We start from the raw sequence: 25527 nt of genomic DNA on the forward strand, positions 1-25527 counted from the left end.
TAATTAGGTGTCATAGGGGAGTGTCTTCACATAAACCCATTGGATGGCTTGTCTCTTGAATGGAATGGAGCCAACTGAACATACTTAAAATAAAGTATCTTCAAGGCATGGCAACATTCCTAATATTTGGGCAAATTAATGTATATTTTAAATACCTATATTTGAAAGATATTTTTCATTATGTTGTCGTTATATTTGGAATATACTGTATATTTCCAATATATTGCTGCGCATTCCTGTTCAGTTATCTGTATCTGTGGACCAGGGGTGTGAAACTCCAGTCCTGGAGGGCTGCAATATCTGCTGATTTTAAGTTCATTTCAGGCAGTGTCTCTTAAACTATGGGTTGGGACCCATAATATTTAATGGGAGTGTGTGATCAGGGTCCTAGAATGAGTCTGTAGTCCACTCGGCTCTGCAAGTGTGTGTAAAGGTACTACATTTCTAATTTGAGTCCTGACATCAAAAGTATGTTGGTCCTGATATTAAAAGGTTTGAAGAATCTGTGATTTTTCTATTGATTGGTTGAAGAGTCCACTCACCTTGTTCCTAAGGCCTTGATTGGCTACTGATTGAGGGGGAAAAAATAAAAATACCAGCAGTCACTGTGGCCCTGCAGGAGTGGAGTTTGGCCCCCTGCTTTAGACAGATTGCAGTAATTGGCCCCCCGAAAGGCAGCCCCTGAGTTTTTTGGGGCCCTACGGAAAGCTTGAGATTGTGATTGCGGACTGCGGGGGTGGGGGTGGGGGCACCTTTCCACAGGTGGGGTGGGGGCCACAAGCCAGCAGTAACTCTGGGGACGCAGGCCAGCGCCGCTGAGGGCCAGAAGAAGAAGCTCTTCACCGTCTCCCCGCCTCCCGCGGACTGCGCTGGGGAGGTTCAAAGTCTACAGAATGAAATGTGGATTTTAATTAGCACCGCTTCTTATCCTCCACGGAGATGCCAACTGGGCCAGATTCCAGTTCCGCGTTTGGATTGTAGATGATGACCACTTTTATGCAGAGAAAAAAGAGAAGGCTGGATTTCAATATTGTTTCTTCATATCTTTTTTTTTCTTCTTCTTCTTCTTCTTCTTCTTCTTCTCGGAAATGTTCTGACTCTGCCCGTACCCACTGAGCGAACGCTAACGGGCTAATTAAGGGAGGCTTACCGCGCAGAACGCAAGCAGAGACGAAGGAGGTGTAATCAGTGCAGAGGAGGAAAACCGATATCCCGCTATAGCCTGCATGAGTGCGACTCTCCATTAATGTGTTGTGGTAGTCATGCCACCCTTTCCATGCACAAAATGTCCGCCATTATTGACATGGTGGGGGTAACCCATAGCCTGGTGGCTAAGGTGCTCGACTGGGACCCAGAAGGTTGGTTGGGTCAAACCCCAGTGGGCCCTTCAGCAACCCTGCTGTAACATCCAGCTATGCCAGCTTGACCAGCTTGAAAAGTGGTCAACCTAGTCATAAGCTGGTTTAGCTGGGTATGAGCTGCTCAACCAGCTACTGCTGGTAGCTTGTCTGTTTCAAAACATAGCTTGAGCTGGTCAAACCATTTCAAGCTGGGAGCTGGTCTGAACTGGTTAACCAGCTAATACATGTCGAGCTGGGAGCAGGTCTGATCAACTGGTCAACCTGCTAAACCATGTTGAGTTTGGAGCTAGTCTGAACTGGTCAACCTGCTAAGCCATGTTGAGTTTGGAGCTAGACTGAACTGGACAACCGGCTTGCTCCAAAACTCGGGCTATTTTTTATCAGCAGGGAAGGCCCCCGCTTAGTCAAAATCAACTCGGGTAAGTGGCTTTGGATAAAAGCGTCAGCTACGTAGCTGTAAACTATTTAGGTTTATTCAGTGTACGGGGTACAGTGTCTGATATGTTTCACATGAGCTTTTACTGTACCTGTGTGCCATGATAGGGAGTGTGAGCATGCGGTATTAAAAATGTATTTTTCAATCACTTCATCTCCTCCAAAACAAATTGCTTTAAAAAAAAAAAAAGTATATGCCCTTCCTTTGCCATTGCATAGCAACCTCTTCCATCCCGCTTATTGGTTTGAGAAATTGAGGCCAAGGGCGGAATATCCCCTGACATTGTTCTGAAAACTGAAATTATTGCCTGTTTGGGTTTAGGGTCAAGGGACTGTCCTGTCGTGGGAATCATAATTTAGCCCCCCTGTGTGTGGAGGGTCCAGGGGGGTGATTTGTTGATTAGAGTCAGTGGGCCTTGGGCTTCAGCCTGTGCAGGGAGTGAGACCACAGCCTTCCGGTGTCTATTGCTATTACCTGTCTATATGGTGAAAGGTCCAGTTTTAATTCAGAGAATTTAGAGAATAACTGAATATGTAGAGAGTACAACACGGGCCATATGTAACAGTACACAGTAACAGTTCATTTAACACTGAGAATTTGGTAACTCTTTATTTTACAGACCATTACTTACCTAATACTTGCTGGGTAAATACCAGGTACTATGTATTTACTATTAAACTAACTATTAAAAAGCTGTAAAATAAAGTGTTACTGAATATTTTCTGTGCACATGTACATCCACAGTGTAGTATAGTTGCACTACTTTAGCACGGTGTAGTATAGCGCACGGCTCCGTTCGGCCAAATTCAAATGTAACTGTTATAAATGGCCCTTCTCACCCGTCTTTCGGGCACCTCTGTGTACCTGTGAGGAGCACTAATGTTCCCCGCCTTGGTGAGACGCTCTGGATGAACATGTCTCTTAGTGAATGAGGACTTTGATGGAGGGCTTTACCCTCTCTGTTCTGCACCAAAACTGATACCTCAGCAGCTGAGGCTGTCATCCTGTCCCATGGATTTTCTATTTTAAGAGTAGTGGCAAGCACACACGCTATGATTAATGCGCAGAAGGAGAAGGTATGGATTTATTTCCGATAGCACATCGATAGCTATTGCGCCCATGATAATGTGGAACCATAAACCCTGTGTGTATACACGACTTATTATTTTTAACTTGCCATCAAAATATACAAAAGATACAATGTGCCTTTTGGACAGTGAGTAACGTTAGCCTTGATGCAGATTCAATACTTAATGTTTCATGAATCAGAAAGCTATGAGTGCAGTTGTCCAAAGTGGATACTGCAACATTAAAATGGACTAGATACATAGTTGATGGTACATATTGTCGTATAAGAACACTGTTTTTGTTCAGCACATGTTTAGGTAATTTTACACACGGAAGCCACTCCTGGACTTCTTGAAATTCACGTGCATTTGGCCAAATTGAGGAACGCTTAAGGTATAGATGGCCTCCTCTCTTCTTTGAAGAGCAAAATTAAAAAATTAAAAAGTCCATTGCTTTCAGTTAGCAGTTATGATCGTTACATCAGCATTAGAATGTTCATTGAAGAACAGTCTTGTCACATGTTTGTGACCTCACACCTTGACCCCTTGAAGAGTAGGTTTGTTGGAATCAACATTTGTTTTATCAACATTCTGTGTTAGTGTTCTAGAACATCAGTGCTTTCAATCACCAGTGGTGATTGTTACATCCTCATTAGAATGTCCAGTTAAGAAGATTCTAATCACACATTTGTGATCTCACCCCTGAAAGGGTGAGAGGGTGTAAGGAATCAGGGGCCAGTGGTGTCCTGGCGTTCCTCTGACCTGCTGCTTCACCTAGTGCGCCTGTGTCATCAGCCTCAGTGCCTTTCATCCCAGCCCCAGTGCTTTCTGCTGGATCCGTGCTGATGCTAAACAAGTTATATTTAGAAAGAGACGCTTAATGTCTTGTTTCTGCTTAATTATGCCTTCCCTGCTGAAACGCTTTAATTATTTTAATTGGAATTATTTGTGCTTTTTGCACAGCAGAGTGCTCTCCACAACGCTCCCTCCCTCCCTTCCTCCCTCCCTCAGCTCCCATCCTTCTCTTAATTTCTCTCTCTCCCTTGCCCTCTCTCTCTCCCTTGCTCTCTCCATCTATCTCAGCTTTCATCCTCTCTTTACTGCTTGCTCTCTCTCTCTCCATCTCCCTCAGCTCTCATCCTTCTCTTAATTTTTCTCTCCCCCTTGCCCCCTCTCCCTCTCTCCCTTGCTCTCTCCATCTATCTTTCATCCTCTCCTCTCTCTCTCTCTCTCTCTCTCTCTCTCTCTGTCCGCCCGAGCACTCATCACCATCTTTATCCCTCTCTCTGTATCTCTATCAGTCTCACTCGATATATATCATCCATCTCCTCTCCCTCTCTCTCCGTCCCCCTCGCCCCCCTCTTCCCCATCGCTCTCTTTGCGTCTTGCCTCCTCTCTTTATCCTCTCAGTGTTATGATTTCTCCTAATCGAACGGATAACTCAGTTTAGTCTCGTTTTTTAACGCATGGCGTGTTGTGACAGCGTGCGAGCAAACGCAGGCTGGTAGTTTCCCCACTACGAGGGCTGTGTACAGAACATAACGCTGCTCTTTGACCAGATCTCTCCCTGCAGCTGTATGTGGGTACTCACTGTCAGTTAGTCAGGCCGTATAGCTTATAGCTGTAGTCACTGCCAACCCATAATGAGGGATGATTTATTTATTTGAGCGCAGATGGACATGATGTCAAGCTATATTAATGTTAATTATTTTATTATGTAGCAACTTGAATATGCGTGTGTGTGTGTGTGTGCATGTGTGTGTGCGCATCCCCAAAATTAAATAAAAACAGTTGTGTGTGTGTGTGTGTGTGTGTGTGTGTGTGTGTGTGTATTTATCGAGCCTGCCGATATTTCAGTTTCATACATAGTTCTGCCCTCTTGCCCAATTGACACCGGGTGATTCAACCTTTGCTGTAGTGTAGATTTCACCTTTGCTGTACTATAGATTTCACCTTTGCTGTAGTGTAGATTTCACCTTTGCTGTACTATAGATTTCACCTTTGCTGTAGTGTAGATTTCACCTTTGCTGTACTATAGATTTCACCTTTGCTGTACTATAGATTTCACCTTTGCTGTAGTGTAGATTTCACCTTTGCTGTACTATAGATTTCACCTTTGCTGTACTATAGATTTCACCTTTGCTGTAGTGTAGATTTCACCTTTGCTGTACTATAGATTTCACCTTTGCTGTAGTGTAGATTTCACCTTTGCTGGAGTGTAGATTGCACCGTAGTTTGCCTTTTCCCGCTGTGAGAAAAATGTCCGTACCCTTGATAGCTGTCCTTCCGCGACCTCATTAACAGAAATGACTGCCATCAGTCTCCCCCACTCCTCCTCCGCCAAGGTCACGCTTGTCACCGAGAAATAGGGTGGTGGGGTCAGGGTTCGAGGAGCGCCTCTCAGCTCAGCTCCGACCCCAACCCCTACCCCGATTACGCGTGTACATATGGATCAGAGAGGATTGTGGGACGGCAGCGATCACCAATTCCGTCTCGCTCAGTAATGGAAAAGCCGGCTCGGCTGCAGTATTTGTGCTCTGTTTTGGTAAAGGCATCGTCGGCGATGAGTCATCGTGTATGTGACCTTTTAAAGAAGCACTTGCTGTGTGCTCTAACGCAGCAGGGGGCTGGGGGGGTGGTGGGGGGGGGTCTGTGTTGAAATGATGACGTGTCGTCTCTTCAGATCCAGACGCCGGAAGAGGAGAGCTCTGCTTGCCTCTTTTGTTTGGTTTTTTTTTTTCTCTTTTTTTCGGGGAGGTGTGGAGTGGCTGCTGATTGCTCACTCACTGCCCCGCTGATACGCACCCCAGTCAAGGCCTTCCTTTAACTCATTTCCCTTCCAGCGTTCTCTCCCCCTCGCCCCCTCCCCCCCCGCCACATCCCATCTCTCACCTTCCCTTCCTGCGTTCTCTCCCCCTCGCTCTCTCTATCGCTCTCTCCAATCACTCTCTCTATCACTCTATCGCTCTCTCCTCTCAATCTCTATCACACCCTCTATCGCTCTCTCTCCTCTCTTCCTCTCTCTCATCACTTCCTTTATTGCTCTCTCCCCTCTCTTCTCTCTCCTACTCTCTCCCTCTCTCCCCATCACTCTTTCTATTGCTCTCTCTATCACTCTCTTCTCCCCTTTATCTCCATCACTTTCTTTATTGCTGTCTCTCTCTCCTCCTCTCTATCTCCTCTCTTCTCTCTCCCGCTCTCTCTCTCTCCCATCACGCTCTCTATTGCTCTCTCTCTCCATCACTCTCTCTATCGCTCTCTCCTCTCAATCTCTATCACTCCCTCTATTGCTGTCTCTCCTCTCTTCCTCTCTCTCATCACTTCCTTTATTGCTCTCTCCCCTCTCTTCTCTCTCCTACTCTCTCCCTCTCTCCCCATCACTCTTTCTATTGCTCTCTCTATCACTCTCTCTTCTCCCCTTTATCTCCATCACTTTCTTTATTGCTGTCTCTCTCTCCTCCTCTCTATCTCCTCTCTCCTTTCTCCCCCTCTCTCTCCAACACTCTCTCCCCCACTCTCTCTCTCTGTGTCTCTCTCTCTCGTTACGTAAAGGCCTCTGTTTTCCCTGTGTGTCGTTGGCTCTTGATTTTAATTGTGGAGCCCCGCGGCGGGTGTTGATTTTGCACCTTGTTGTCGTGCCGACGGGGCGAGGAGCTTCTGTTCCTGGATCAGGGGCTCACGCCCGGGCGCTCCAGCGTGCAATCAACGAGCCCCGGGCGCTAATTAAATCTCCCTGTTTGTCATGTAATAATGCTTTTTATACAGTGGAGTGAAAGGTATGGGAGAGCGGGGTCTGTTGTGACATGGGGTTGATTGTAACACAATGTTTTCTGAGCGGGAAATTGACATGAAACCGGTCCAAGGTGAAAGACAATGTGTATGGGGGTGTGAAAACAAGCAGGCTAGCTTGTTTCTAATCGGGCAAAAAAAAAACATCGGGTAACAATGGACCCTGTGTTACAACAGACCCTGATCTCCCCGTACTACTACCGGTGCTGTACTAGAACATCACTGTCTTTACAAACAATTATTTGGATTATCGTATAGTAACAAGCTCAAAATCTACATCCTGAAACCATTCTTTTTTTTATAGGTTTATGGCACGCGAGACAGCATGTCACACACAATGCTAAATAGTTATTGGATGGTGATTACAAGCAGAGGAGGAAGGTCCAGGGGTCAGGCAGTAAAAGTCCTGCCCTGCGTGTCTTCCACCCATGACCTCAGCCAGACTTCACCAATTAGTTCAACCTCCCGGCTGAAGTTTTGTGCTAATTAGCAAATCCAGGTGGTTGGGCCAAAATACCGGGAAGGACTTTGACTTTCTGAACCTGGATTTTTCCGCCTCTGATTACAAGAAGAACGTATTTAGAAAAATGTGTAAAATAAAAAACAAATAAAAGCACAGCTGCTGAATAGCGATTGGCTGTCCCAAATTCAGGAAGGGGAAAAGCGAGAGATGCATTAAAGGCTGCACGTGTTAGCAAGCGGCTTAACATAGCGACTGCAGATCGCTTTCCTCACTTCTCTGAGAGAGGAGCTCTGTGGCGGAGTCGATCTGGGAATTCAGCTACCTGTGAATTTCCCCCTCCCCTGGGCAGGCAGCCTGTCCGAACGCGAGGGCTCCTTATTAAATTCCCTTTTCCTCTGCTCCCCTGGCCAGACCTTACTCATTCATGCACTTCCTGTGCTTGGCTCCCCCCCCCGGGGCTTTGAGCCGGAATGGCGGAGAGAGGTAAAGGGTTTCAGTCCCGGTGTTTTTGGCAGGTTCGGCTTGAGCGCCGTGGTAATGATCTGTCTGGCACCGGAGGGGAAGCAGTGGAAGAGGGAGAGAGAGCGAGAGAGAGAGAGAGAGAGAGAGAGAGAGAGAGAGAGAAGGAGTGAGAGATACAGGGATAGTGGGAGAGAGATACAGGGATGGAGAGAGAGAGATGCAGGGATAGAGAGAGAGAGAAGGAGTGAGAGATACAGGGATAGAGGGAGAGAGAGAGAGATACAGGGATGGAGAGAGAGAGAGATGCAGGGATAGAGAGAGAGAAGGAGTGAGAGATACAGTGATGGAGAGGGAGAGAGACAGAAACAGAGAGCATGAAACAGAGAGACAGAGAGTGAGATAGAGCAAGCAGGAGAGAGAGTGATTGAGAGAGAGGGAGCGTGAGACAATGAGAGAGGAAAAGAAAGAGGGAGAGAGATAAAGAAAGAGAGAGTATGAATGAGAGACAGAGACTGAGAGAGAGAGAGAGAGAGAGAGAGAGGGATTGAGAGATATTTAAAAAACGCCTTTAATAGAAAATCTTCCTGAAACAGAAATTAAAACCAGGCAACAAAAAAAGAAACAAACCTGGGGAGAGGGAGACGGAGAGAGAGAGTGAAAGAGAGAGAGAAAGAGGAAGAGTGAGGGAGATTGAGAGAGAGGGAGAAAGAGAGTGAGGGAGATTGAGAAAGAGAGAGAGGGAGGTCTCTCGGGAGCACCACACAGTTATTTAAAGGCCCGTGTTGTTTCGATTGCTCCACCAGAGGGGAGATGTCTTCATCAGTGCGGAGCGAGCAGGAGAGCGGGAGGGGGGCGGGAGAGCGGGAGGGGGGCGGGAGAGCGGGAGGGGGGCGGGGGGGTTCGTTAGGGAGAAGTGATTAATTACAGGGAGATCCCGGGGCGGCAGTGGGAGGGTGTGTGGGAGGAAACACTGCTCCAGCTCCGGTTGGAACGCCGGAACGCCGGGAAAACTGGGCCAGTGGAGCGTCACTGCCCATCACAGAGTGACTGTGTGTTACCCCAGCCTCTATCTGCATGTACCCTGCGTCTGTATTTACCCCTGCGTCTGTATTTACCCCAGTATTTACCCCTGAATCTGTATTTACCTCTTCATCTGTATTTACCCCATCATCTGTATTTACCCCTGCGTCTGTATTTACCTCTTCCTCTGTATTTACCCCATCATCTGTATTTACCCCTGCGTCTGTATTTACCCCTGCATCTGTATTTACCCCATCATCTGTATTTACCCCTGCGTCTGTATTTACCCCTGAATCTGTATTTACCCCATCATCTGTATTTACCCCTGCGTCTGTATTTACCTCTTCATCTGTATTCACCACTTCATCTGTATTTACCCCTACATCTGTATTTACCCTGCATCTGTATTTACCCTGCATCTGTATTTACCCCACATCTGTATTTACCTCTTCATCTGTATTTACCCCTGTATTTACCCCATCAACTGTATTTACCCCTGCATCTGTATTTACCCCTGTATTTACCCCGCATCTGTGTTTACCCCTGCATCTGTATTTACCCCATAATCTGTATTTACCCCCTTCATTTGTATTTACCCCTGCATCTGTATTTACCCCTGCTGCAAACAGCACAGCTTTTAATGCCGATTCACTGGGCAGCCCGTAGTCTAGTGGCTAAGCTACATGACTGGGACCCAGATGGTTGGTGGTTCAAGCCCCAGTGTAGCCATGACAAGCTGTTGAGCCCTTAACCAGACATTGGGGATATCCCACCTCCAGCTTAGTCTAATCAACTGTAAGTCATTCTGGATAAGAGTGTCAGCTACACTGCTGTCTTTTGGCCGAACCGCAGATCTTTGGTCTGAACAGCTATGAGCTAAAGAGAACACACTCCGCTAACAGACCTGGCATGACAAAGGGCACCGCACAATGCTTGCGTCCACTCAGTGGTTTATTCCCAGTCCGGCACCCCCCCCCCGTCCCCTCTCAATAGCCTGTCTTGCTCATTGCTTTGTTTAGCTCGTTTCGCCCTGGTGTCAGCCATATCTGTGCTAAATGGGTGAATTGAAACTGCAGATCTGTCAGACTTTTTCCTCTCTCTCTGCTGCCGCCTCCCCCCCTTCCGGTCTGTTTGTCATCCCTTTCGGACTACTAGAGAGAGCCCTGCTAGAGTCCATGCTAGTGACAGGGACGACTTTAACCCTTTGAATAGTCAGGTTTTAAAAAAAAGAACTCTTTGAGCCAGTGTTCTAGAACTCCATTGCTTCCGATGACCAGTGGGGATTGTTACATCAGCATTAGAATGTTCGGATAAGAGCGTTCTGTGACTTCTGTCTGGATCTGGTCTTCATTCCACTCAGCAAGCAAACATGGCCACACCGTGATACAGCGGATATAGGACAGTCTAATCCCGACTGGGGCCTCTCTGTGTGGAGTCTGCATGTTCTCCCCGTGTCTGTGTGGGTTTGCTTTGGGTACTCCGGTTTCCTCCCACAATCCAAACCCATGCAGGTTAGGTCACCGTAGATGGGGTGGGTGGGGAAGGTTAACAGGGCATGGATGAGCATGGATGTTCTGTAAACCTACCCTGTGTAAATATAAGTTACATTTAAAAATCTTCCCGGGTTAGTTCTGTTCCTCCATCAACACTCAAGCATTGGGATTTTGATCTGAGCCAATCTGAAAAAAAAAAAAAAAAAAAACCAACCCAAATTTGCAGAAAGTAGTTTGATATGAGAATATTTATTTCTTTACTCACAGCAGAGCGAACTCGAATCAAACAATCTTTAAATAAAAAAACAGCGCCCTCTCGGGTGATTATCCCGGCGGGGGTTTCGGAGAGGCTGGGTCTGTGGCTGATGGCTTGTTTGTGCTCCTTTGGGGCGGGATGCTTGCCACGCGGTCTCATTACGCCCGGCGCGGAGGATTAGGGATGAGGAAATCTCTCCGCTGTCCTTTCTCCCAAAATTAATTGCGCTGCTGTGGTGAAACCTGAGAGCAGACGTGTCGTCTTCTCGCTGCGCGGACGGTGTCTGGTGCCTTCAACGCCCCAATAACTCTAGATCCTCTTCGTATTTATTTTGTCGCACGCACATTTCTCAGGTGCCCCGAAACCCAATTATTACAGTCTGGCAGGAGGCTAAGAGGGAGGATGTAATTAAAGAAGCTTTCTGCTGGAGATGGCAGTGGCTGTTGTCATGTAAAGTCTCTGTGCTTCTCTTCCTCATTGTGATAGTGTTCATGTAAAGTCCCTGTGCTTCTCTTCCTCATAGTGATAGTGTTCATGTAAAGTCCCTGTGCTTCTCTTCTCTTCCTCATAGTGATAGTGTTCATGTAAAGTCTCTGTGCTTCTCTTCCTCATAGTGATAGTGTTCATGTAAAGTCTCTGTGCTTCTCTTCCTCATAGTGATAGTGTTCATGTAAAGTCCCTGTCCTTCTCTTCCTCATAGTGATAGTGTTCATGTAAAGTCCCTGTCCTTCTCTTAGTCATAGTGATAGTGTTCATGTAAAGTCTCTGTGCTTCTCTGTGCCTCTCTTCCTCATAGTGATAGTGTTCATGTAAAGTCTCTGTGCTTCTCTGTGCCTCTCTTCCTCATAGTGATAGTGTTCATGTAAAGTCGCTGTCCTTCTCTTCCTCATAGTTATAGTGTTCATGTAAAGTCCCTGTCCTTCTCTGTGCCTCTCTTCCTCATAGCGCTGATTGTGCAGTGTTGCATGATACTTTTGATTTGGAATAAAAAGCTTAGGATTCGGACACTTCCTGCCGGGCCCTTGAATCTTTAACCAGCTCCCGGTTTTCCTCTGTAACTGCGAATTTAAGATCTGACTCAGTTAACCAATCAAGGCGGCCTTTCCGGCTCAAAGTGTAAAACAAACTCGATTTATACTTTAAAAAAATGCCGTGCAATATTTTGTTCCCCTTAAAAATCATCATCGACATTTTTGGTAGACCTTTGAGGGATAATTTAAAATAGCAGAAGAACGGTGTAAAGGGGGGACCTTTCATCTCTAATGCTATGCGTCCATGCGGCCTTCATGTCCTGAAACGGGTCTCATTACGGCGGTCAGGTGCGGAGACGCGGCGGAGCCCAGCTGGCGTCTCCGTTAAAGCCCCTCCCTCTCCCCTATACCTGGCCGTGGCCTTTGCTTCCTGCCGTTCGCACGTTTGAAGAGAGGATTCCTCAGTGTTTGAAGAGCGCTTCTGGACCAAAGGGGACCTATGAGGCAGCTCCAAATATGGAATCCTGTAGGAGAGGGCTGGGGGGGTAGATGTAAGGTATCGTGGCTTGTCGCTGGGGCGATACCCTTTAGGTGCAAAACGTTCTGTAAATAAATGTCTCTCGGCTATTTCTCTCGGTTATAAATAGACCCTTCTTCTTATGACGAGGGGAATTTTAAGTAGGGATACCAACTATTGTAAAATGCCAGGACTCAACCTTTTCACAGACTTTCTGTGAAATTACCCTTTAAAAAACCCAGCAGTGTTGCCTTCTCAAAACAGGCACAGCTCTCCCCCAGAATTTGCACTTTTCTCATTTTAAAGCTTTCGGATTGAGGACACGATGGAGGCTGGTGAATCTTGTTACTCAGACCTCTAAAACACCTTCTGATGTCAAGCTGACGATCTCCGGTCCCAGCGACGGAGAAGTGTTTCCCTCTCATCTCCAGATCAATATTCTACCCCCGAGGGCTCGGCTGCAGACACTGTCGAATCTCAGTGCCAGGTGCCAGGAGTGTGCGTATGTCAGACATCAGGCGTTTGTTTCTTTAATCCTCTTCCCCCTTTCTCTCCCTCTTCCTGCGCGGCGCAGCCCTTTGCATCGCACTGAAATATTTCAAAATTTATTTGGCGTGCCGCTAGACTCATGCCAACACCCATGGGCTTGGTGGATCAACTGTCACTGTCATATTAGGTTCTGAACATCAACAAAAAAATAAAACTTCTGATAGGAATGCAGGGTAAATAAAAGTAAAAAAACTAAACAAAAAAAACAATGAGGTTCGAAGATGTTTGTGTATGCACATGTAGGGATGAATCTTAAAATTATTTTTACAAGGAGCAAAATATGAGAAAGGGCCCCTGCTTGCACACACACCCATACACACACATACACACATAAACAAACATACACACATACACACACATACACACATAAACAAGCATACACACATATGCACACATAAACAAGCATACACACACATAAACATGCCTACACACACATACACACATAAACAAGCATACACACATATGCACACATAAACAAGCATACACACATACACACACATAAACCAGCATGCGCACACATACACGTGCATACACACACACAAGCATGCACACACATACACATGCATACACACACACATACACACATAAACAAGCATACACATGCACACACATGCACACACATACACAGGTACACACACAAGCATACACGCGCATACACACACACACGCACATATACATACACACATACACAAACATAAGCATACACACACACACGCACACATACATACACATACACATACACATACACACACACACGCACACATACATACACACACACATACACATACACATACGCACACACACGCACACATACACACATACACCCCTCACCTCCGGGGACCCCCTAGACCTGCTAGTGTCCAGTAAAGCTTTCCCTGGTCTACTCCTCAGTTCTGCCCCCCTGTGTGTGTGTCGGACCGTAATGGGGCATCAGCCCTTCTGTGGGATGCACGTGCTCTCAGGAATATGTCCCAGCCCCCGAGTCGGCATATGCCTGGTTTGTGACGGGAACGTCTTTCCGGTTTCCACATTAATTTTACAGCATAATATAACGTGAGTCTTTACCCCCCCCCCCATGGTTTAGGATCCATTCTGGTCGCTAGTTCCTGAAAGGCTCCAATAGCGAATGCGACTGTTTATATTTTCGTGGTCTAAATCCGGCAGCCCTAGCCCTAGGCCCCACGGTGTCGACAGGGTCCCTTCCCTTCCCGGCCTGTCAATCCTCACGGCCGCACGGCTGCGTAACCGGGTTACGAACCCGCGCTGGCCTCCGCTCCACGGAGCTCTCTGTCCGCACACTTATTAAAGACGCTGCGCCATCAAAACGGCCACGTTTCATCGGCGCGGCGCGGAAATAAACATCGACCTTTCCACCAGGACCCGTTGTTTATACCTGATGCGTCACATTATCTCCGCTGTGTCCTGTAACTGCGAGATATGTACGGTGTGCGCATTTTAATATAGAGAAATGACGTTTCTTCGTTAATACTAGCACTAGCTCGGGCGAGTGCTCGCACGAGATCTGGCCGCCCGCGGGAAAGCGTTGCCAGCCGAACTGCATGTTTTCTGTGGTGTTAACTGAAACCGAGGGGGTAATTAGCATGCAGTGCAAGCCCAAAGACCTTCGACATGTGGCTATGAAATCCACCGATGAGACAATAGTTATTCCCTGTATTTGCTACATTCATTTGGCACGCATTTATTCAGCTGTAATTAAATAAAATCACCGCCGGTACTAATTCAAGTACAGTATATGTGACCTTAAATCTGTGACCTTAAAGCGCTGTGACTGTTAGTAATCCGCGTACGTTCTGTAATATATTTGAACAGCGGTTTTTGTGTTGCGCAGCTTTGATATCCGCTGCTTCGGTTGGACTGCGTTTGTGTGTCTTGGCCGTCGTTTCGCTACACCGTCCAAACTTCTGACGGGAGTGAGAAGCCCAGCATATCTGCGTCCTGTTTGCCCACATTTTTACATATTCACAGAAGGAGTCATTATAAATTCCCATGCACTGAGGAATGTGCGTACAAGTGACAGTTATGTACTGTATGAATATGAATATGAATATGAATGCGTTGTATAAACATGAATAAATATGAGGCTTCCGTGCGCTCCGCTTATGCGCTTTTCATGTCGTCGGAGAGTGTTCGCCGAAGATCCGCAGCCTTCGTCGCACGGAGAGGAAGTGTGACTTTCAAACGCACTTCAACCGCGATCTGAGTGTTCTCTCAGGTTATTGTTCTTATATAATAATAATAATAAGGCTTGTCCTGGAACTCGATACAAGTTGTGTCAATATTTCATCGGGATCCGGTGTCTGCTGATCATCGATTTTGTTTGTCACTTGATTAGTATGCATCATTCAGTCAAACTACATATTCTGTAAAACTTAAAACATCTTTATTTTAAATTGTTTTAGTTGGGGGGTTTGAACATTAATATAAGTTGTTTCAGCAGTAATTCCTTGTATTTGAATTACTGAATTTGAATTGTGTTGCGTGTGTGTGTGTATGGGTGTGTGCGTACGTACGTGTGTGTGCGTTGCGCGTGTGTGTGCGTTGCGTGTGTGGGTGTGTGCGTATGTACGTGTGTGTGTGTGTGTGTGTGTGTGTGTGTGCTGGCAGAGGAAGTTAAATACATGATCCAGACAGGGCAAAGAGAGAGAGAAACCTTAAATGCCATTTTACTCACCGGGGTCTCTAAGCTTATTACACGCAACATGTCACAACGCGTCAGCGTCCCCTTTCTGCGAGCAGACAGACCTTCGCCCGGGACAGAATATTTCATCAGCGTTCAGTCTGGAGCCTAACTGGAGGTGAGCATTACAGGCCAAGCTCCTTCTGCTTGTGATACTAAACCCAAGAGGCAATACCTCGAATGAAAAACATTGCCTAATGAAACTGCAAGAGGGCCGTGCCATTTTGTTTCTTGTTTTTGGCTATTGTTGCCATTTTTCTTGATTTGCTCATACCTCAGAGAATGTCCCCTGCTGCTGAACCAGTTTTTTTTGTTCCATATTACGCTTGTATGGGAACCCATCCATCCATTATCTTAACCCGCTTATCCCGAACAGGGTCGCAGCGGGGCTGGATCGCACCATTCACTCACACACTCATACCCACGGGCAATTTAGACTCTCCTATCAGCCTAACCTGCATGTCTTTGGACCGTGGGAGGAAACCGGAGTACCCGGAGGAAACCTACGTGAACACAGGGAGAACATGCAAACTCCACACAGAGAGGCCCCGGCTGACTGGGATTCGAACCCAGGACCTCCTTGCTGTGAGGCGGCAGTGCTACCCACTGCACTATCCGTGCCTCCTTGTATGGGAACCCCCACACCCCATACTGAGCTAATGTACCTGCACTACTTCCTGTGGCTGAATATTGATAAAGGGACTTACAGAGTGGACGTCTGTAGGTTTCTACCCCAGTAGGTCCATTTAGCAGGAGGAGGGGGCATTGGCTGGAGAAGGTGACATCTGTGGGGGTGTCAGGAAGTGTCAGGGAGGGGCAGTCTCAGAAATGTAGGTACAGTGGAGGTACATCTTTGTCCCAAACAAGTTTCCCAAATGTATGTGTGGAGTTTGCATGTTCTACCCGTGTTTGCGTGGGTTTCCTCCGGGTACTCCGGTTTCCTCCCACAGTCCAAAGACATGCAGGTTAAGCTGATTGGAGAGTCTAAATTACCCATAGGTATGAGTGTGTGCGTGAGAGTCTAAATTACCCATAGGTATGTGTGTGTACCCTGCGATGGACTGGCGACCTGTCCAGTGTGTACTCCTGCCTTTCGCCCAATGTATGCTGGGATAGGCTCCAGCCCCCCTGCGACCCTGTTCAGGATAAGCGGATTAGGATAATGAATGAATTAATGAATGAATAAAGGTACAAATGAATTATTAATGCAATGGTGAGGGGTACAATTTTAGGTACATACAGGTACCACCCCAGGCAAACAGGGAACAGGCCAGGTGTCACTGGTGGAGACCCTTAGGGTGTTCAGGTCCCCAAAGTAAAACATAAACTCTTACACAGTATAAATGGTCCCTGTTGTACTCATATGTACTGTGTTAGAGTTGCGTTAACACTGAATGTTTTGCTGTGTAGACTTGCTGCAGCGTTGGATACTCTCGAGTTTATAGGTAGACCTGATGATGGGGCGTAGCCCAAATTTGTTAATGGGTAAAGAAAAGTTGACTAGTTTTACTGTTCTGTAAACCTCATTATTAAATGTAAGTAATTAGATGACCATCTTTTGTCAGCTCTTGAAATCAAAAATTGTTGCTTTTTGCCAATTATAAATAATCTTGTTTTTTTCCATTTGAGCTAAACTTTTTGACCTTGGAAACTCTTGTTATTTTGCAACTTGAACATAGTTGTGAAGTCGTACTTCCTGCGTCCAGACTAGCTGAACCCAAGCCAGCCAGAGAACGCCCCAGTGTTGAGGGCATATTTTATTGAACCGGACTGGAGCTGTGCTCATGGCAATTAGCTAAGCAGATAGGAGGTTGTGTCAACAGAGAGTGTAAATATGTGAGTGCTGTGTGCTGTAAGCCAACAGGATAAGAGCTTTCGCACTGAGCATATAAATAAACACCATCGAGTTTAACCAATCGATGTCCGGTGTCTCCTCGAACCACCAGAAGCGCCCAGCATCCCTAGTGTTAGTGTAACTCTCTCTCTCGCTCCAGAGCCCAGCGGGGGCTCATACCTACTCTATTAGTGTTCAAAATAATCTATCCTTTTCCCTGAAAATATTACGCACACTGCATGACTTCCTTAACAAGCACTTTAGTCTTGTAATAAGTTAAGAGCCTATTTTTCTTACTCTGAAGTGAAAAATACTAGCTTGTTTTAAGTTCATGTTTGCTTGGCAGGCTTCTTATTCCATTGGCATCATCTTAAAATGAGTCAAACTGTCTCACGACGTCGGCATTATTTTAGTCTTTTTTGATGAACAACGGTGTCTCTCAGTCTCTCTCAACAAGGTCAATCGCCATGCAGCAAGTTTAGCCACACGGCAAGGTGTTAAAGCTCTGTCTCTGTTTTTATGTGGGATGGACATACTGTGTATGTCATGTTTTCTCTGCAGGACGTTAGAACCACGGGCTCCAAGCTTTTGCTAGCCTTTAATAAAATAAAACAGGGAGTATGTGTGGGAAACAGTGGACTCCTCATGCGAAGGAAGAGAGTTAACATTTCACTAATCGTTTTCTCAATTAGACTCAGACACACTCAGTTGGGAGCTCTTTTATTGTGTCTGTGTGCAGTCAGGTGTCTTTGTAGGATGTGTGTGTGTGTGTGTGTGTGTGTCGTGCACTCTCCAAAAGCTTTGTGCCCATCGAAGGGGCTTTGCCTAATCTCCCATACAGGTCTGCGGCACGACTTTAATGAGATTTCTGTGTGTGTGTGTGTGGAAATCTATATCCAAGCTAGGGAAATAAAAAAAGTTGTAATGTTGTTTTGACATACCCGGGCTGAAAAAGCCTGTCGTGTTTATTTCCTGTGGTTCGACTGCCGTCCCCGGCGACACGTTGCCTGGTATGAAACCCACAGGCATGGCGGAAATGATTGACGCACCTTAGGGATAGACTTGGGCTGTCGTGCTAACAGTAGCATGTTAGCACAGCCGTATCGAAGGGGTCTGTGGAGTGATGCTCTTTCGAGGATTGCTTCTCCCGCTCCGGGACTGTTATATCAGGACATAGCCACCGTGCTAGGCTATCGTTCATGCCTGTTGGTCACTCACAACAGCGGTGTCAACTAATTCATATCAAAAATTATTTTCACCTACAGCAGTACTGAGACAGCTACACAGGTAAAATTCTGTCAATTTTATTTTTATTATTTTGACTGTGAACTGTGAACATCCATCCATCCATCCATTATCTGAACCCGCTTATCCTGAACAGGGTCGCAGGGGGGCTGGAGCCTATCCCAGCATACATTGGGCGAAAGGCAGGAATACACCCTGGACAGGTCGCCAGTCCATCGCAGGGCACACACACCATTCATTCACTCACACACTCATACCTATGGGTAATTTAGACTCTCCAATCAGCTTAACATGCATGTCTTTGGACTGTGGGAGGAAACCGGAGTACCCAGAGGAAACCCACGCAGACACGGGGAGAACATGCAAACTCCGCACAGAGAGGCCCCGGTCGACGGGGATTCGAACCCAGGACCTCCTTGCTGTGAGGCGGCAGTGCTACCCACTGCACCATCCGTGCCGCCAACTGTGAACATAATTTTTGTTAATCTCTGAGCCTTTTAAATTTCCCCCCTCAAACAATAAGACTCTTGGCTCATGATGATAAAAAAAGACATTATTCCAGACTAATTTAATTTATGCCTCAAATAAGCCTCGTTGTTGCTATAAAAGAGTCTTGACTTAACTTCAGATAAGCATATTTCTAATAACACGTTTCTGCACAGTCTAATTAAAACCAAACAATGGGAAGAGATCTTCGGTTTTGTGTACGTTCTACACTTTGGACAAAATAACTTCTCCCACTGGGCATAATTATGCCCAAGAAAGAGTTTTTGGAATGCACACTGCCATCACAAACATGCAGTCACCCCAAATGCATGCTGTCATCCCAATGTGCATGTAGTCACCCCAAATGCATGCTGACATTGCAAATACATGGTGTCATCACAAAAGCATGCTGTCCTCACAAATTGCCCAAATGGCTTCCATCCAGTAGTGGACAAGAGGGGAACATTATAGCATAATCAATATTTCTGGCTATTTCTGGAACACCTTTGAAGGGAATTCATTACAGAGTTTGCATGTGTGTATGTGTGTGCGTGTGCCTTTGTGTGTGTGAAACAGACACTTTGCGTGTCTGTATGTGGGTGTCTGCATGTGTGTGTGTGTCTATGTGTGTGTGTGTGTGTGTGTGTGTGTGTGTGTGTTAATTTATCATGGCCAGAGAGTTTTCTAACCGCTGTGCGAATATAGCTGTATATCTAAGGGGGGGGGAAAGAATCCTGTTAAAAGTCCTGTTAACTTTATTGTTGGATCCCATGAGGAATTTGAGGCTCTTTCAAGCAGGTGTGCCTTTGTACATCCACATCGCTGTGAGAATTTCCCTCCATGGGCCCCAATGGACCCCCCCCCCCCCTTTCCCCGCACTCTACACTTTTACATTTTCACTCTCACTTTCACCGTCAGGCTGCAGCATTCATGTGCAGTCGCTCCTGCAGAGCGCTGCTGGTTTCGTATTGACCTGGAACAAGACGGTGCATGTCGAATGCCCCACACCCAGCTACTGAATCAATTCATAATCAAAGCAGGCTGCCTATAGCAGGGCTGTGAAATCTCACAGTCTTATCCGGAAAGGACCGACCGGTGTGGCTGCAGGTTTTTGCGTTAGCAATACGACGCCTGATTCAACGAATTGAATCTTCTTATCAAGCTCTTCAATCAAGACCTTGATGAGTAGATTCAGGTGTCTTTGTGCTGGCTTATAACAAAAACCCTACACCTGCCCATTTTGGATAAGATTGGACTCCCCTGGCCTTTACATTGTTTGGCAGGGATCATCAATTCTGGCCCTTGACACACCTGACTCCCAGGTAAAGGAAGGGTAAAGAACCAGCAGTCCTTAGCCCTCCAGGACAGTGAGTTGCTGAGCCCTGCAGACATGTTCTCCTTGTGGGCAGCAAGAATTGTATTGAGACGTCTGCCATGTGGCTATACTGATACACAATCTAATGTTTGTAACTATATGTCTGTTTTCTAAGCAGGAATGACTCCTCTTGTGTTCTGAGCATCTTGGGATTGGTCTACATCTCTCTCATAAATTCAGGGAGTATTTAATAAAGTAAATCATTAAGAGTCATGAGAATAAGACTGGCTCATTACAGTAAGAACGCTGTGAATTCACAAGAAAGCCCTAGAAACAGACCAACCAATGGAGCTCCAGGAAGCAGCTGACATCACGTTTGTAATGTAACCAGTGTTAGGCTCGTGAGAGCGAGCTGTCCCTCTCCCTATCGCAGCGGGAGATAACCGATTCTCAATGTTTTGGTATTTCCTGCGAGTGAAATGACCAGATTGCAGCGTTTGGCACGACTCAAAGTCTGAACGTGGCGCTTGCTGGGCTGTGACAGAACCCCTCTCCGTCTGACTGCCTCTGTGGCTGCAGTCATTTCACATGCGATTTCTCATTACATGTAATGCGGTTAATTACATTGGGCTACACTCGCCCACGCCTATAGCAGGGACTGCGTGTTAGTGCCGTGACAGGGAGGGGACTACATGTTAGCGAAGCAGCTAATTAATTTCAAATCTTAAACACTTTGATCGACTATTATGATTTGTGTGAGCGTGTTAGCTCCGTTGTTACGCAACCGCCCACGGTGCGGGATTTGCCCCTGACTCGTGTCTGAGGTCCTGGGGCTGCGTAGACTCCGCGGTCCCGCGGGGGGAAGTCTGAGTGCACCTGCGCTGCGGCGGGGGCCTCGGAGCGGCGGTCCGGCTGGGCGGAGCGGGGCGAGGCGGGGAGGAGTGGAGCGGAACGCGGCGTGGCGTGTAGCGTGCTGTCGGCTTCACCGCGCCAGCGATCTCAGGTGATGCGCGAATAACCGCGACAGCTGCTCTTTAAAGGGGAGAACCTTTTTTAAAAATAATAATACTTATAAGAGAGAGAGAGAGAGAGAGGGAGAGAGTGGTAGGCTGTACTCTGACCGCCCCGGTGTAGCAGCAAAAAATACTTAAAACCATTAACTCCCGTGTTGACGAGCGTGATGGAAATGAGCCCAGATGAACGGATGAAATATGCAGGAGGTATTTGGTTCTTTTCTGGGCCCCGCGAGTTCGAGAGAGATCACTCTGCGCCCCGCCAGCGGGGAGACTAATGAGGGAACGCACTATATTTAAACCGTGGAGACTGCAGATGGATGAGACTCCTCTCCGATCGCCCCGGCCTTCTTCACCCTACCTTTTATCCTCCACCGCCGTTAAAAATAAATGAGCCCGCTCTATTCTGGCGGGACCCGGGTCCATAAAGAGAGCCGAAACGCAGCGAGCTGGCCACGCTGGATCGTGCGCGCACACACACACACACACACAAGCACACACACATACTCACAAGCGCGTTCAAGTTCGCAACTTCGTAGAGATGAGTAATGCCAGCAAAGCATTACTGGCTAGCGAAACAATGTGAGCATCGGTATCTGACCATCTGCTGACGATGGCGTTCGCTACGGTGTCCACCTATCGGGTGGTTCCCCGCAGTGGCTGGGAGAGAGCGCACAGGCAGCGGCGAAAGGAAAAGTCCCTCTCTGACCGCCGGAGACTGGGATGGGTGAGCGGGAGAGCGCTGCATGCGAAACAAGACTTTGATGTACGGATGGGGCTAGATTTCAAATGAAGAAACGTGAAAGTTAAAAAAGTTCATGCCAACTTTGGTACCCCACAATGGGCAAATCCGTTTGGCTCCAACACGCAACACAAAACAAAACCAAAAACATTAACATACAGCACACAAAGAGGAAATACATTCAGCTCCAACGCACAACACAAAATAATATAGTACATAATACATGGGAAATACAAAGTTTTACTGCGATATGCTTCATTTTGCTCTGCTTGAGAGCTCGTTATACCGCTTGGCCACGGCTCCACCTAGACCTCCGTCGTGCTCTGCGTTAGCGTGTTTATCCCCTGTTCTCCTTCACCGCTCTCTTTCCTAGCGCTGACCTTTGTTGGCGGAAAACATTTTCTTTACAAGCATTCCACGCCAATGTGTTCGCAATTAAGCGCGGGGCCGGTCATGTGACAGCATATGTCAGAACCACAGAAGTAGAAGGAATGCCAGCATCCATAGCTGAGTGTCAAAGCTATTTTCCACAAGAGTTAGCCAGCAGAATCCAGGTGACTGGATGATCGCAGGTATTGATAGCCACTTGTCTGATTAGCCAATCACATGGGGCTCTATATCCTAGTGGCTAAGGTGTTTGAACCTGGAAGGTTGGTGGTTTGAACCCCACTGTAGCCACAATAAGGCTGATGCAGCGGTTGGGCCCTTGAGCAAGGCCCTTAACCCCACATTGCTCCAGGGGGATTGGCCCCTGCTTAGTCTAATCAAATGTAAGTTGCTTTAGATACAAGCGTCGACTAACTGTAATATAATGTGTGCTTGAGCTAACAAACAACTGTACTTTTTCCTTTTCTGTTCAAAGCAAATGGCAGCATGACCATAATAACCTTTATTTAGTTTCTGTAACTAGGAGCTTCTTGGATGGAATAACACTCCCCCACACCTATCACCCAATGATGGTCTTGTTCACCAACCCCCCACCTCCAGGGCTGTCGCTAGTTGGCTGAAACGTGGTGATGATCCTAGGGGCCCACGGGGGGACCAACAGCCAGAGAGGGGCCGATCCAAGTAGGATTACAAAAATGGGGGCCCAGACCCCTTTTCCGACCCATATCGGAACTGTACTTTCCCCTAGGGTCCTGAACGTACTTGTCCCTGGGTTTCAGTTGCACTTTACTGTACGTCGCCCTGGATAAGAGCGTCTGCTAAATGCCTTTAATGTAATGCAATGTAATATTCCTTATATTCCCCCGCCCCCCCTCCCCTTCCCACCCCCAGGGCTGCCGTGAGTTGGGTGAAAGGTGGTGATGATTCGATTCTAGGGGCCCAGCTTGGGGTGTGGTGGGGAGGGACCCACAGCCAGAGAGGGCCCAATCCCAGTAGGATTACAAAAACGGGGGCCTGTATTCCATCTATACCACCCCCGCCCCCGCCCCCGCCCCCCAAAATCAGGCTCCTCTCCCCGTGTCTCACGCTGCCATCCTCTCCTCTCTCCGGGGTGTGACTAACGCCTCACTCTCTCCCGTGCTGCCTCAGGAACGGTTGTCTGTCCCAAACAAAGTGGCACGTCTCGGGTGGGTTCCCCCGTCCGCGGGGAGAGAAACCGCGCGCTCTCCTGCGCCCGGGCGTCGCCGTCCGGGTCCTCCGTTTCGCCGGCGGATCTGTCACAGCCCGCTCAACAGCGCGTTTACCCAGACGGCAGTCCCTCGCGATTAATAAGAAAGAAAGAAAAGCCCACGTTTCCCCCCCCCCGATGAGCCAATTTAGACGTCAGTTCTACTTTATTGAAGCTGACAAGCGGTGACATGGAGCAAAGGGAGTCACCAGAGCCGGTTTTTGCTTTGATGCTGACAGCGTTATTCCAGGAAAGCGTCAGCTTTGAGGAAAACCTCCACATTCTCATTTCTGCTGCTATCGCTAGCATTGCTAAACACCCCAGGCCCGGTTCACAGTCAAAATTTTGAGGCGGACTCAAATTAGGTTACCCATTATAAGGACTGGATTGCGTATTTACTAAATAATTAGGGCTGTTTAACTGATGGAGGTTGTAAACCGACGCATTGAGTGGAACAGTATTCGTCTGGAGAGACGCTGGGGGACGTTTAATTATGCGTTTGCTTGAATTTCATTTCCCTGTCATTATATGTGTCTTGTTGTTGCAAGCGTAGTCATTTCTTAGTAATTGATTCTACGGGGTTCATATACCCTGGCATCAGCCACACACCCTACACAAACAGACAAACAGATACCCCCCACACACACACACACACACACACAGCTACACCATGATGGGGAAACAAGGGGATTTCACAAGTCCTACTTTTCTCACTGAAGCTGCTGTTTGTTGCTTATATTTTTTTATTTTAGGTTAATGCTACTTGATGTTCTGTATTTGAACATGAATACAAGGCTTTATTGTAACACAATAACAGATTTTAACCGATTTGAACCCTCCTATTATGTTCCGATTTTATGACCGGTTTTACATTCGGGGTCAATTTGAGCCCAACAGTTGAAATAAACACAAAAATAAATAAATATGAAAAATCTGTGAGAAACAAATCTAATTTTAGAGCCTAAGGAACAGTAAGTGACAGTTTGGCACCTGTATGGGAAAGTGCCACTAGAATCATTCACAAAGAAATCAGAGAAAACAATTGGTTGCATATTTTCTTACATTTTATATAGTTACAACATAACACTGCTCAACACATTTGTATGCGAGTTGGTTCAGGACCTCTCTTAGCATTATGTTTCTTGCATGTTTACTATTTAATCCCACCAAATTAGAAAACGTGAAAAGTCATACAGTATCAATATTTTAAAAAACTGGCTTTTTTAGGGATGTCAAACACTGAGTGGAGTCAAATTGACCCCAAACATAATAGGAGGGTTAAAATACAGCTGTCTGCTCTCAGTGGAAACTGTGGTAGACCTTCCCCTTTCAGCAGGGTCTCTGTATTCCAACCTTCCTGGCTGAGGAACATTTCCAGAACCTTCCGTTCTCCCCCGGGCATTTGCCTGTTACTCAAACGTCCTCCCTCGAGACTGGAGGCCGAGACCGTGTTTCTCGCAGAGCAGGACTGTTTGCAGAGGCCGTGTGGGTCAGGGCAGCACGAGGGTCCACTCCGTGCGCTCCTGCGTGCTCTCCGATCCTCCGGAGTGGCGCCGGTGTGCTGGGAGCTGGCACACTGAAGAAGGGTCACGGGGTTTGAGGCAGGGCTTGGCACCTTCGTGGTGAATGTTCCGGTCCTTGACAGGAAAAATCTCAAGTGCAGTTTTGGACTTTGAGGAATTTGGCATTTATATATATATATATATATATATATATTTATTTATTTTTTTTGTCGTTTTTTTTATTGCTTTTATTATTATTATTATTATTATTATTATTTTCATGTATTTATTTTTTTAATAACATATTTTACATAACCATATTTATAACATATTTGCAGCTTTACATCAGAAGCACAGCTAAAGAGCTGTTGCTCAACTGCAGTGGCCCCACCTGGGTCCAAACCTGAGGTCCAAACCTGAGGTCAAAACCTGAGGTCAAAAGCTGAGGTCAAAACCTGAGGTAGAAACCTGAGGTCAAAACCTGAGGTAGAAACCTGAGGTAGAAACCTGAGGTCAAAACCTGAGGTCAAAACCTGAGGTCAAAACCCGGCTCCATGACAGCTATGCTCGATGCCCCGTCCAGCAGACCTTCAAACAAGATTATAGATGTGCGATGATCTCTGAGCTTTCTCTCAACACTCGTCTGTGTTCAGTGCTTTTGTTGTGGCTGCTTTGTAAAATGGACAGACATTT

The 25527-nt window shown here is 46.8% G+C and overlaps 1 protein-coding gene across 1 annotated transcript in view; it reads left to right on the plus strand.

The window, feature by feature from the left end:
• Positions 1-25527, plus strand: part of LOC133114395 (sodium/potassium/calcium exchanger 3-like) — an 81475-nt gene that overhangs the window by 14582 nt on the left and 41366 nt on the right. The gene's annotated exons all lie outside the window — the stretch shown is intronic.

Source organism: Conger conger, chromosome 2, assembly GCF_963514075.1.
Source record: "Conger conger chromosome 2, fConCon1.1, whole genome shotgun sequence".
Lineage (NCBI taxonomy): Eukaryota > Metazoa > Chordata > Actinopteri > Anguilliformes > Congridae > Conger > Conger conger.